The 12,368-nt window shown below is 36.8% G+C and overlaps 1 protein-coding gene across 3 annotated transcripts in view; it reads left to right on the forward strand.

The window, feature by feature from the left end:
• The window catches only part of CTBP1 (C-terminal binding protein 1), a 239,939-nt gene that overhangs the window by 5,363 nt on the left and 222,208 nt on the right, over positions 1-12,368 (forward strand). The window lies entirely within an intron of this gene.

Genomic DNA, 12,368 nt, shown 5'->3' on the forward strand with positions numbered 1-12,368 from the left:
GTGAGCACCTTCCCGGTGCAGTGTGGCAGGTTGAGATCTCATTTCTTTGCTACTGTTTCTGAAAGGGAAAAAAAAAAAAAAAAGAGCAAGGAAAGGAATATCTGTGACACAGCATGTATGCTCCTACATAAACTCCTGCCATCTCGGAGTGCCTTTAAATATTTGAACAGCTTCTGCTAAGTCAAATAAAATTGGTTACCATGAGAAACAAAAAAGTCTAATAGAATAGTTGGGCACACTAATAAAGATCTGAATGTATAATTGTTTCAGAATCATTCAAGGAATTGAATTAGACAGAAAACCTTTTCAGTAACAGTCGTAGTAACACATTTAAACATTTTACCTTCTGAGATCCTGGAAAACAACACATACAGTGCAGAAACAGCAGAGGTGGATGGTGTGTTATCTTATGGTCGCATGAACTGAAACGTGATTGTCTACTAATGACACTAAAATCAGTCTGGTTTTAGGATTTTATGCTTGATGAAGGCATCGAGACATACACAAATAAAACCTGGAATCTTAAAGGACAATGATTCAATGTCCGCAGCCAGTGGTTAAATCAGATGTGGTAACTATGGTGAGAGGTAAAGTTACTTAGCTCCTCGCAGACCATGCATATGTGGATTTCCTCTCGTATAATGGAGATTAAGGAGAAAAGGATTAGAAAATCTAAAGAGAAATTTTGAGCAGGAGACCTGTAGCCTTGCTCTGGGAATTAACACTGAGGAGGCTTTTAGAACAGAGGCGGAGTGGAAGTAAACACTCTCTTGTAATATATATTGATGATAATTCTAGAAAGGAGTCTTTCTGGTTGGGAATATCAACAGCAGCTCATGCATACAGGAACAAAATCAATCCTCTCCATATTAAAATAATCCTCCTACTCTAACAAAACAAAAGCAGAACCCAGAATAGATTTTTACATTACCAAGTAACAGCTTAAAATCAGGTAAATTCTGCTATTCTGAATGAATGAATTTTAGGTTCTTGCAGAATGAAGCAATATTGATTTATTTGGATTGCATCGCATTCCTGTTTCTCAGCATGTGTATGGTATATATTTAGGATTTTTTTTTTTAACATCAAAAATGGTGGTCATATGAAGTAGGAAATAAAATCAGAGCTTAGTGTTCTAGGTGGTAAATATTGGGGGAGTTTGGATTGCAGCCAGAGAGACTTGGACCACATTTCTGATTTTCCTTGAGTTGAGAGGGTTCAGTGCTACTCTGAGCTTTTCAGGGAAGAACTTCAGATTTTGCTGATCAGCTCAGAGGGATATGAGAAGAATTGTCATGTTTGCACAAAAACTGTGTTTTGACAGAGCCACCAGAGATACTAGTTAGTAATTAGGCTATTTGAATGCTTAGGAAACAGAAAGGAGAAAGGTCAGGTTTAATTTTCAGCACAGAGGGATCATTTCCCTGTAATAGTGAAAAGTACTTTCACTATGATAGTGAAGAGACATTTGGGGGACAAGAGGTATGTTCAGCTTTCTAGTAGTAGTTGTTAAAATGTTTTGTGGTTTTGGCAATGCATTAGAAACATCCTTAGTAAAATATTTTAAAGTTTTGAGTTTCTCTTCCTCCCTGCCCTACGGAGTGGTTGGAAAACACTTGTTTTCTGAGAAGTCTGCAAGGGAACTAATAGTTCAGCACAGTCGAGACACGTGGTGTTGCGAGTTTTAAGGTGTTTGTGCATTTGCTAGGAAACACTTTGAGCTTTCCATGGATCGTAATCCCACACTTTCCTTTGCCAAGTGCTCTAAGAGGGTATTATCAGATACCTGTTCCAGAGGCTGAATCCACTATCACTGTGCAACAGCGCGGGTTAAACCTGTGAATGGAACGTACACTTTTGGACTTAAGGTGAAATGATAAATAATAGACCCAACAGCAATGTAATTCACAGTTGTTACGAATTGTTTTCACAATGGAAATGATCAACACATTTTATTGATTTTTGGTTTTAAGTTGTCATTTCTTGAAAAGTATTAAAAGCTCACTAGTTGTATTCTGCACTAATAAGACAGAAGAGGAGGAAAAGGAATTCAGTTGCTGCTGTTAGTGGACAATGTTTTGCTTTTTTACTATTGTTGGAGTTGACTTTTGTATGGAACGGTACATTGCTATTGCATTAATAATGGATTATTATTTTGGATGAAAATTTTTATTTATATAAAGATTGCTATTTTAGATTGAAGCATAAAGCTCCCGTATTTAGAGCAAGTGACAATTCATTTCCTTGTTCAATGTATTTTGAAATTGTTTTATTGTCCTACTTTATTGGGATGTACTATTTAAGAGATGCTGTACAACCTGATGGATAGGAATAGTGGAGTTGGAACAAACAGTGTTTTTCTTGCTTTGCTGTTGGATTAGGGCAAGTCAATTCACCTTTCTGTTTTTGTTTTCCATCTATGAAACAGGTGTAATGGTAATATCTTTTTAAAGTACTTCAGTATCTACTGATGAAATTTTGAGACAAGCAATGTTCTCTTACAGCAGCACACAGGGTGGATACTCACATAATATTTACATCTAAAGTCCTAAAGCATTAAAAAAATTCAAGTACTATTGATTTGATAGTAAAATGTTTCCAGAAACAAATACCAGAACTAGTGCTGGTGAGGTATTTTCAGATGGTTGTGACTAATTTAGGAGTTTTTTAGAGTAGCTGTATAGGAATATCAGCTGGCTGGTTACTACATTGATATTGAGTATTGACAGATTATCAGTGTCTGGTTTAAAATTTTGAACAAAAGATGGGCCTTTGTAGAGTTGTTCAACTGCTCTGTTGGGATTCAGTCAGAAGTGTAGTTTTAGCAGCATCTTAGGATGTTGGAAAAAAAGACAGCAACCAACCCTCCATTTCCCCAGTGCGACTATTTGTATTAATATTAATATTGGAGAACCTCTGGCCTTCTCAATTAAATTTGTAGATTGTAAACCCAAGACATGCAAGATTGAGAATTTCACTGCAAACAGTGTTTGTGCTCGCCCTCCAACAGCCGAATAATTTCACTGGGTCTGCTGAAATGAATAAGGGTTTTCAGGATTAAAGTTTACGCTTTTTATCTTGTTCCTTTTGTGCGTGGTCACGGAAATTCCCCAGTGCCATGTGGAGTCTGAAGTGTTCTCAGGTATTTGAGAGATGATTCTTGCTCCATTTGCACATTGTATGAAGTTGTGTAAACTGGTTTCAGGTGCAGAACAGAGTAGATGGGACAGCTTAATGCTGAAAAAGTGTGAGACAGTTTAAAAAGAATCAGCTGTACAGGTTATTAATCGCAGGCCACAATAAGGCCTATCATTTATGTCTTGCCAAGGACTGATCAATTTAATTAATTGCCAGAGAAGTGCAGTTAAATAATGAATTTGATAAAAAAATTTAGGAAATCATAGTTTGAAGTACAAATTGTACCTTAGGTTTCCACAGTTTCCTTCATGTGTTACCCTGCTTCAGTTATCTACCCTTATCTTTATCTTTGTAGACAGCAGAGTCAGTGTTTTGTTACTGAAAATGGCCATTTGCTGGTTTGGTTTTTTTTGTGGTTTTTTTTTTTTGTTTTTTTTTTTTTAAATATAGTTGAAACAGCCCCAAACACTTTGGAAAATATACTTTTATTATGCTGTTCAAAGAACATGATTTTATTCTAAGAAACCCTCTATAATCTTAAAAACGAATTTCTCCAACAGTTTTCAATTTGACAGGAATATTTTTCTTCATCTGGAGAACAAGCCAATATGGCTAAGTTTGTAAAATTTGTTTATACAATGGTATTTTCTGTCTACACAGTGCCTGGAATATGTCTTAGCACATAAATAATGGAATAAATAGAAGTTTTTGTATCCAAACAGCTTCTGTTTATATTTCTCAGTTGGAAGTGTGTGTGTGGAGAAGGGTTCTTTTAGCTTTGAGAAACTGAGTGTATGCTCTGTCTAGTTAATGATGTCATTTGTTATCTTGGTAAATCTTAGAGCATCAGCTACATGACAGTTTCCCTTTAGAACAGTAAAGATTAGGTGGTGGTTCTGTGGAAATCATTCCAATTTACACTGTGTTGGTCAGGTATTTCTCTACCTTTCTCAGATGACTGTGCTTGGGTTTTGTAGAGGCAAGTTAACCAGGGGGAATGTTGTGATCTGGTAATGACTGTGAGAACTGGAATATCTTCCCTGTGTCTTACAAGGAAATAATGACTGTTTGAAAGCTTTTGCATGCCCTTTTATGTAGGTCTTTCATAATTTCTCTGCTTTCCTTCCTGATACATCTCCAGAAAGAGAAGGGCATGACATTTGCTTATATCTCCTCTTAAACTGGAAAATGTATGTCTGTCTTTTTTGGTGCTGGATTTATGCTGCACTGTGACAGACAAGTAGAGATAGAAGTTGATATTTAAAGAATATATTATTCAAAGTATTTATAAGCATAGTTTGGTTTTTTTTGTTTGGTTTGGTTTTGTTTGTTTGTTTGTTTTCTTTTTTTTTTTTTAACATCTCTTCTTTCATCCTTCATCTCTGCAGTGAGGGATATCAGGGAGTGACAGACCTTCTGACTTTTCCATATAAGTGATGTGAATTAGATCTAATGCAGTTATTATATCATTCCTCAGGTCCTCTGGTACAAATAGATACAAACCCCGAAGTCCGTGCTGTCCTTCAGTGTGAGTTGAGAGGTGACCAATGGAGTTCAGACTGTGAGAAACAAGCAAAGAGATCTGTTACACTCACATTATTGTGCACAGGTTGATGTGTTTCCTCAAATGCTGGCACAGAAATGACAGAGAAGATCCTGTTTACTTTTAAGGTCAAAGTATCTGGGAAAGATTCTCTGGAGAAACAATTGCCATTTCCCATTCTACTCAATAACTGTGGGAGAGGAAATGGATTTTGCAGATTTGTACCTCCTGGGAAGTCAGCTTGAAGAAAGTAAAGATTGTGGTAGAGTCATTGCAACATAAAAGTTAAGCAGATAAAATCCCTTAATCTATTTAAGATACACTGTATTACTTTCAGCCCTACCTTGTTACACTGGTGAAGATGTCAAAAACAAGGCGTGTTCATCCCTCTTGGAGCAATTAAAAATTTAACTTTTCCGATCCTGACGTGACCATATCAAAATAAACACAGTTGCATCCTGGCTGTGTATCAAGGTTTCTGAACCTTATTAATACTTGCTTTGAATAAAACTTAATTAAAACTAGGTCAATTTACTTTTAATTAAACATCTCTGCCCATCTAATTAAGGGAGAACTTAACCCGTGGAAGTGCTTAAAGCTTGTACAGGAAGGATTGCCTGTTCCTGCTGTGGCTGGGGGAAGCAGTATAAACCTAGAGAGGACAAGAAGTCAGGAGTAGAGTGCACAAGTTGAAGGAATAGATAGTTTCAAGTTTCTAATTAGCACTGCACAGCAAAATTAGTAGATGGATAGATAAGTGTGACAGATATTTTGAGCAGTTTTTAATGTCATTCTAAGTTTTGGATACCTGCATTTGATTTTAAGCTGTTTTGTTCTGTATTTGACTACATCTTTACCTCTGTTCTGCATTATTTGTTTCCAGGTTTGTGGTTGATTGGTACTGTTTTGCCTGGCAATAATGTGTCCTAAATGCATATATATAGAATTTTCTGATTTAGAGCCCGTTGGTGGTATCTTTGCCTACTAATCACAAGATTTTCAGAAACGCCAGTAAGATTTTTTGTTCCTTTGGATGTGTTTCTAGATGGAGCAATGACTGAATTAGTTGAGGAAAAACACAACAGTCTAGTCTTGAGGTGCTTTGTAGATTGTGATTGTCCAGATCCATCTTGGGAGAAAGGGACAGTCTGTTAGCAAGCCTGAGGATGTAAGCAGGTGTTTTCTGGATCTACAGGATAAAATGCTAAACTGACCCTTCTCCTGACATATGAGCAGCATATTTTACTGAGAATTATGAGTACAGTCTTGAAAGTTCCTCAGTGTGTTTGTGTTTGTCTCTGCCTCAATAAACAACTCTTTGCCAGCTCTTTTCTATCCCGGTGCTTTGATTTTGTTGGCATTTTTCCATCTGCATAATATTGATGAGTCAGAGTATTGTCAGCTGGAGTTCCTCAAATTGTATCAAAGGGCAGAGAGTACAAAATATTGTCTAGTGTTTTGAGAAGAGACAATGGCTTTCTGACACTTGGAAGCTAAGGCCGAAATGTGCTCTGCATTTCTGATGTATGTTTTGGGAGGAATGTCCTCGGTTGCACTGGTGTCATTTTTGGGAAGCCACTTCTCTGGGTGACAGCCATTTCCATAATATTTACTGTGAATTTTTACAATGTCATAATTAAAAATAAATGTTTAAGAAGTGATCTGGACATGGAAAAGTAAGTTGTTCAATATCCAGTGTCAATTTTTCAACTCTTCCTTAGAGCACCTCTCCTTCATGATACGTTTAATAGCTTTGTGTTATAAAAAGGGAAAGGTTTTGTGTAGAGTCTCATCTGTGATGTTCAGACTGGGAGAACTTTGTATCCTGAAAGGTGTTGTCTTAATTTCATCATTTGGCTTTAAACTTGTAATTAATAAAACTTCATATCAGTTACCATCCATGAGTTGGACTTCAGTGATCCTTGGGGTGTCTCTTCCAACTCAGGATGTTCTGTGATCTTTCTTACCACTAAGGGTCACAGGGAGCTTTTTTTAGAGGTGCAAACAGTAATTTCTAGGAGTGTGCCCACTGTAGTTTCAGCATTCTTTCCTAAATTCCTAATTGGCATAAAATTGGTCATAGTTTGCAGTGACCACATTTGTATAGTTCTGGAAGAAGTTATTGTGTGTCTGTGTTGAAGCCCACGAAGCCCATGTGCACCTGAAGTTGATCTGAAGACTTTTTATGAGCCTGCAGTTATTTATTGTAGCTATAGAAAGTCTTTTATGTTAGGAGGCTGTTACCCAATGCTAATTAAAAATGACAGTCACTATTGTTGCAAATAGTAACCATTGACTATGCAGTAAAAACATCTGAAGCAGCCTATTAACTGCAAAGTGGCTAAAAATATGCAGTGCAGATATTAATTTGTCTCATCATCCTGAGAAGGTGGCCTACAGTAAAAACCTATCCAGTGATGTGTTTTTCTCTTAAATTAGCTTTTTTTTTTGCAGTCTTTGCATATGTTTCAGAGCCTTGAAATGGAAGTTATGATGTAAACAACAGGTATTATAAGGATCAGATAATTATAATATGATTTTTTTAAAGAGGTATTTGTAAAGTTTTAGCTTTGACTTGTTGCATTTTGATAGCAAAAAATGCTATGTATTTCATCAGCTTGAGATTGCAGTAAAATTTTAATTTAGAAATAGCTACTTGTCAAAATAATCCAATTTTTCTTTGTACTAGTGGCTGTACTAGTTTCACTGCCATGAAAGTTTTACACAGTTTGCAGCCCGATTCAGTATTTTTTCAAATTGGTTTTCACATTGATGTCAAGATTGACAATAAAAATGAGTCTCATATAAAGTGTAGGGTAAGGCAGTTGATTGTAATTTAGCCTTTAATTTTTTGAAATAGTTCAGCATTTGGATACATACCTCTGGATAGGACAGTTAACTCGAGATTAAATTAAAACTAAATTCAGTTTAAATTTTAAGTGAAATAAAATATTGGCGCATTAACTCACTATACAGTAACAAAGAAATTGTCTTTTATTATGTGTATGCTAATTCTCTAAGGAAGAATATACTTCTTTCATCAAACTTTTATGAGTAATGGAACTGATATATGTACAAAATGAGTAGTATGTGGGGTTTTAACAAATAAGTGATGTATCAAAGAAGGTGTTTTCCAGCAATATTTTCTTGTCAAATGGGTTTATCTCTTAAGCTTTATGGGTGCAGTGTGTCAGCAGAATAAACAAACATCCTGTCACTCTTTAGTTATGCTACCAAATAAATAACATTACATTCAACCAAAAGTATTTTGCATTGTCCAAGACAAACATCCATGGGAATTGGCAGCCCCATGTCCCAGAGATCACTTTGTGATGAAGGTTCCCCTCTTCAGCACTGACTCTTGAGTAGTTAGGAAGGTTGTGCTGAGTAAACATCAGGGGAAATTTCTGCTGCAGTTCTCGTGTGGGAAAAGAATTTGTCATGTTGCCAATTGCAAAACTCAGATCCAACAAGAATCTGGAATTTGAATTGACAGACCAAAAGCTTCCATTGTTTGAGTTTTCAGAGATCCTGGTACAATCCAAGAAAGGGTCTTGGAAGTTTTCTGTTTTCAGAAATGTGTGGTAAAATCCTGTGTGAGATCAGTCTATCCAGAATGTATATTTAGCCTGGTTATAGTGCCTTATTAAACCTAGTTATAGACCAGTTTTCTATTGGACACTAAATCAGTATGGGGAAGGGGAAGCATATCCTGAAGAATCTGTCAGAGCACGAAGCAGGAAACAAAAGATGGATTCACACAAGCAGTAGTTAAGTAACTGTGACAGTGAACAGAAAGTTCTCTGCAAACCTGATGTGTGGTACAGATGAACTGCAGTGACACTTGCTTGAAGTACAGTAAACATGCAGTGGGTGTGCTGAGCTGGTGGTACTGGGAGGCTTTCATGGGCTCTGAGGGACTAAGAGACTGCAGGAAAAATGATGACATATTAGTGTCAAAAACATCTACCTCTCCTTTTGTTATATTGATAAGAAAGAAGGTTCAGACTCATCAATGTCTGTACCCTGTAGAGGCTCAGAGTGGAAACTGCAATGGATTTTTCTTTTGCTCCTTCAGAGCATAGAGTGTCCTATAGCAAATTCTGTAGTCACCTGATGGTCTCTGTGATCCTTCCTCTTCTTTAGGGAAAACATCTGACATCTTTCCACCAACTGATTGTAGTGCTAAAACTCTAAACTTTATAGTGTTCATCTCCTTCCTTGCATGTGGTGTGGGGATAGGTTGCTTGCTAAGACCTAATACCTATTGAAGCAGAGCAGAAAATTCTCTGAAATACAATTATGTGTTCAAATAGCAAGAGTTGGTGCAACGTACATCCTCTTCAGCGAGAAGCCTTCCCTGTTCATTCTTTGCATTGCTTTTCCCTTGTTAATGATGGTTCTTTGATATTTTGTAAGTCCCTTACCTGGGGAGGGTATGACAGAGTCACTTAGATTACAGTGCAAGAGGGGGTGTGAAATCACCGCCTTATTTCTGTGGTCGCTGTCTGTCAAAGTAGGGATGATTCCATGTTACTGTTCTTTTTGACTGGGGATTTGCTATTGCAAGATTTGAAATAAACTACTAATCATTTGTATTTGCTTGTTTTTGCTTTCCAGACTCAAGGTATTGTATTTCACAGAGTATTGTATTTCTAAATACAGAATGACTTCATGGGGTAGGCTGTTTGGAGATGCATGTGTTATAAGGTTAATAATATAATAAAATGTTTTGGACACAGTCATGCTTAATATGAGATGTTATATTTGATGTTGACCCAAAGTTGTTGTTGTGTTTTTTTTTTTAATACTCTTAATTTGGAGTTGGGGGAGGATGTGAGGGGAGAGGTGATAGAAGGAAGACTGATCTCAGTCATCTCTGTGAACCCTCTAATATACTTCGCATGTAAAGCAGAAAAACCAAAAGAGGAATGCTGTCAGTTTTCAGTTCTCTGTGTTTCATAAGTATGGCACCTGCAGCGTGAGCCCGTGCATCCATGGGAGTGGGGTTAAGAATTATGGCATGATAATCATATTGTTAAGCAATGTAACTTTTTGTTTTAAGTATTTGAGTGAGATTAGGAGGAAGAGGAATGGAATTTGTTCCCACCTCCACCTGCTTTTGGGGGATAAGGTTCATACTTGATTTTATAACATTGAACAAATGAAACCATTACAGTTAGTTCTAATTCTAGATCATTTTTAGGAAGGTTGTTGGTTGTGGGGATGCACTTTAGGCAAATATATGCTTCTGTGAGGAAGAATGCTTTTTTGATGAGGATTTGATGCTGGAAATGATTAGATTCTTTTTTGGTCATTGAAAAAAACCCAGATGAACCCTCAGATGTTCCAAAAGTTTGTGTTGAAACAACAGTCTGATATCTCAGGGTGTGGATCTCCTGGCTGAAGTGGTTGGTGCTTTCATGAGGTATAGATCTCTGTATTTCAAGACAGCAGAAAGAAAATGTGTGATCTAAAGATGACATAGAAGTATTTTTGCTCTAGATTCAACTTGTCGTATAAAACTATTGTTGTATCTGATGCCGATCAAGTCATAGGTTAACGTGATAGTCACATTTATCCAGTGTTAACAACCTTCTGATGGTTTTGTGTGGTTTTAATGGATTTGGATTGTGGTTGATGAGCTCCAAAGATGATGTAGACCTGAAAGGTAAGGCAATAACCACCACCTCTGTCTTACATCTTAGTCAGCTTTACAGCACAGCAAAACCTCGCCAAGCAATATAAAACATTGTTAACATAAAACCTATCACTGGTGCTGTAGTGGCTTGTTCCTCCTGGAGCTGAATATTGTTTCTTTCTTGTACTTCTGTTGGAATCAGTAGGGGATAATCTTGGTGATCTAGAAACGTGGTGTTGTGAGTCATGGTATGGCCCAGTGATCACTAGGACAAAATTAAGATAATGCCTTTAGGATTCCTTTGTATTCCTTTCCAGTTTAAGTGTACTAGATTTTTTGTTTGTCTGTTTTTAAAGAACCAGAAATAACTTGTGTGCTTGGCATTCTGAAATTGCCTGTTAGTGTCCTAAAATATAAGGCTGATTATTGGTGAGAAATCAACTGAGGTGTTAAAACAAGTTGTTTTTAATAAAAGTCTGGCTGACAAAGCCCTTTTCTGACCTAGAACAGGCAATAATTAGACTTGTTATTTAGAGGCCAAATTCTCAGCATTGATGATCTAAGGCTTGGACATTATCTACCAAAAAAAATATTCACTTTTGCTTTAAAGAAACTTAGTAATTTTGTTTATTTCTGTATGATGGATTGCTGGAAGAATTATCTTGGAAAAAATAAACAGCTGCTTTCAGCTTTTATTTGGGTCGGGTGTTTTTGTAATATAGCATGTTTAATGTTGAGACAGAAGTGAATCTGTAATTAAAGAAATGTCTTTTTGTGAAGGGACATGGAGTGATGTGGCCAGTGAGAGGGACATGTGGGCTGCACACCTGGAGCAGTGCAGGTGGTTGGACACTGGTGACAAACTGTTCATAGGTATTTGTTTTCCATCAATATGAGCACTTCAGGAAAAGGGAAGCTGAGCGATCCAAGTAAGAGGGTATTTGCCAGTGTGATACTTGTATGAGAAAAAACATTTGGCTCATGATTGTATCAGAGAAAGTTGCTGTAAAATTGTGATATATTACCTCACCTGTGATGATATTGATGTTAACTAAAACGTTGAGACCAAAGAAACCCTTTAATTTCTCACATTCAGCTTTTTAAAATGTATATTTGGTGTGGGGCTGTTCTAGGGTTCTTTAAAGATTTTATTTTTTATTTCATGGTACTCCATTTTACTCCAGATTTCATAGGAAGATAAAAAATTCTATTAAAATGTGTTAAATATTAAATTACATTAAATTGTCACACAGACCTAAGTCTTGGAAAACCTGACTTGGAATGAGAAATAAAAGAACTAATTGGAGTTTAATCTGAAGAGAAGGTTACTAAGGATTGATATAACAGCTTTAAGTGTGCAACAAGTATTTGTAGAGGCATGGGGGATATAAGAGGTTTAAGTGTGCAAGAAGTATTTGTAGAGGCATGGGGGAGAGTACAAGAAATAATGAACTTGGATCAAAGCAAGAGAGAGTCAAGCAGGTTGAACTTTGTTACCATCAAACCAGCAGATTTGTTTTTTTTTTTAAAGCATAATGATACAGAAGCTCCAGGATCTGCTGCCTGGAAATCCTACACAGTCTGTTACCTGAGACCTTAAGCTCCTGTTTAAACAACTTCTGTGGGGAATGAGAGAAGTACAGATAAGCTGGGCTTGGGAAAGGAGTGGCCCAGGTGACCTTTTGAGCTCTCCCTTCCAGTTACTTTTTCTATGAACTGAAGAATATAAGAATAGAACAGAACCACTATGAAAAGTTTCACCACCTCTGAGTGTTTTTTTTTCTTTTTCTCTGTTTTATTGTGGGTTTTTATTGACAGGATATAATTTTAAGCCAATGTGTTTAGTTTGTTTGGCACATACATTCTTGGGACAGTCTCCTGTTGGCAATAACAACCATATTTAAGTGCTTTCCAGTGTGAAGCTGTAAGTGCTATATACGTGCTATCAGTTTGTTGAGATTCAAGTTGTCCGTTTCGAAGTGTTCTTTAATACCTCCTAAGGCATGCAAGGGCATTGTGTGCAGTTGTTTGGGGACACCAGTCAAT

Source organism: Pipra filicauda, unplaced genomic scaffold (assembly GCF_003945595.2).
Source record: "Pipra filicauda isolate LSUMZ 115617 unplaced genomic scaffold, ASM394559v2 scaffold30_size5312502_pilon, whole genome shotgun sequence".
In the NCBI taxonomy this organism is placed as follows: domain Eukaryota; kingdom Metazoa; phylum Chordata; class Aves; order Passeriformes; family Pipridae; genus Pipra; species Pipra filicauda.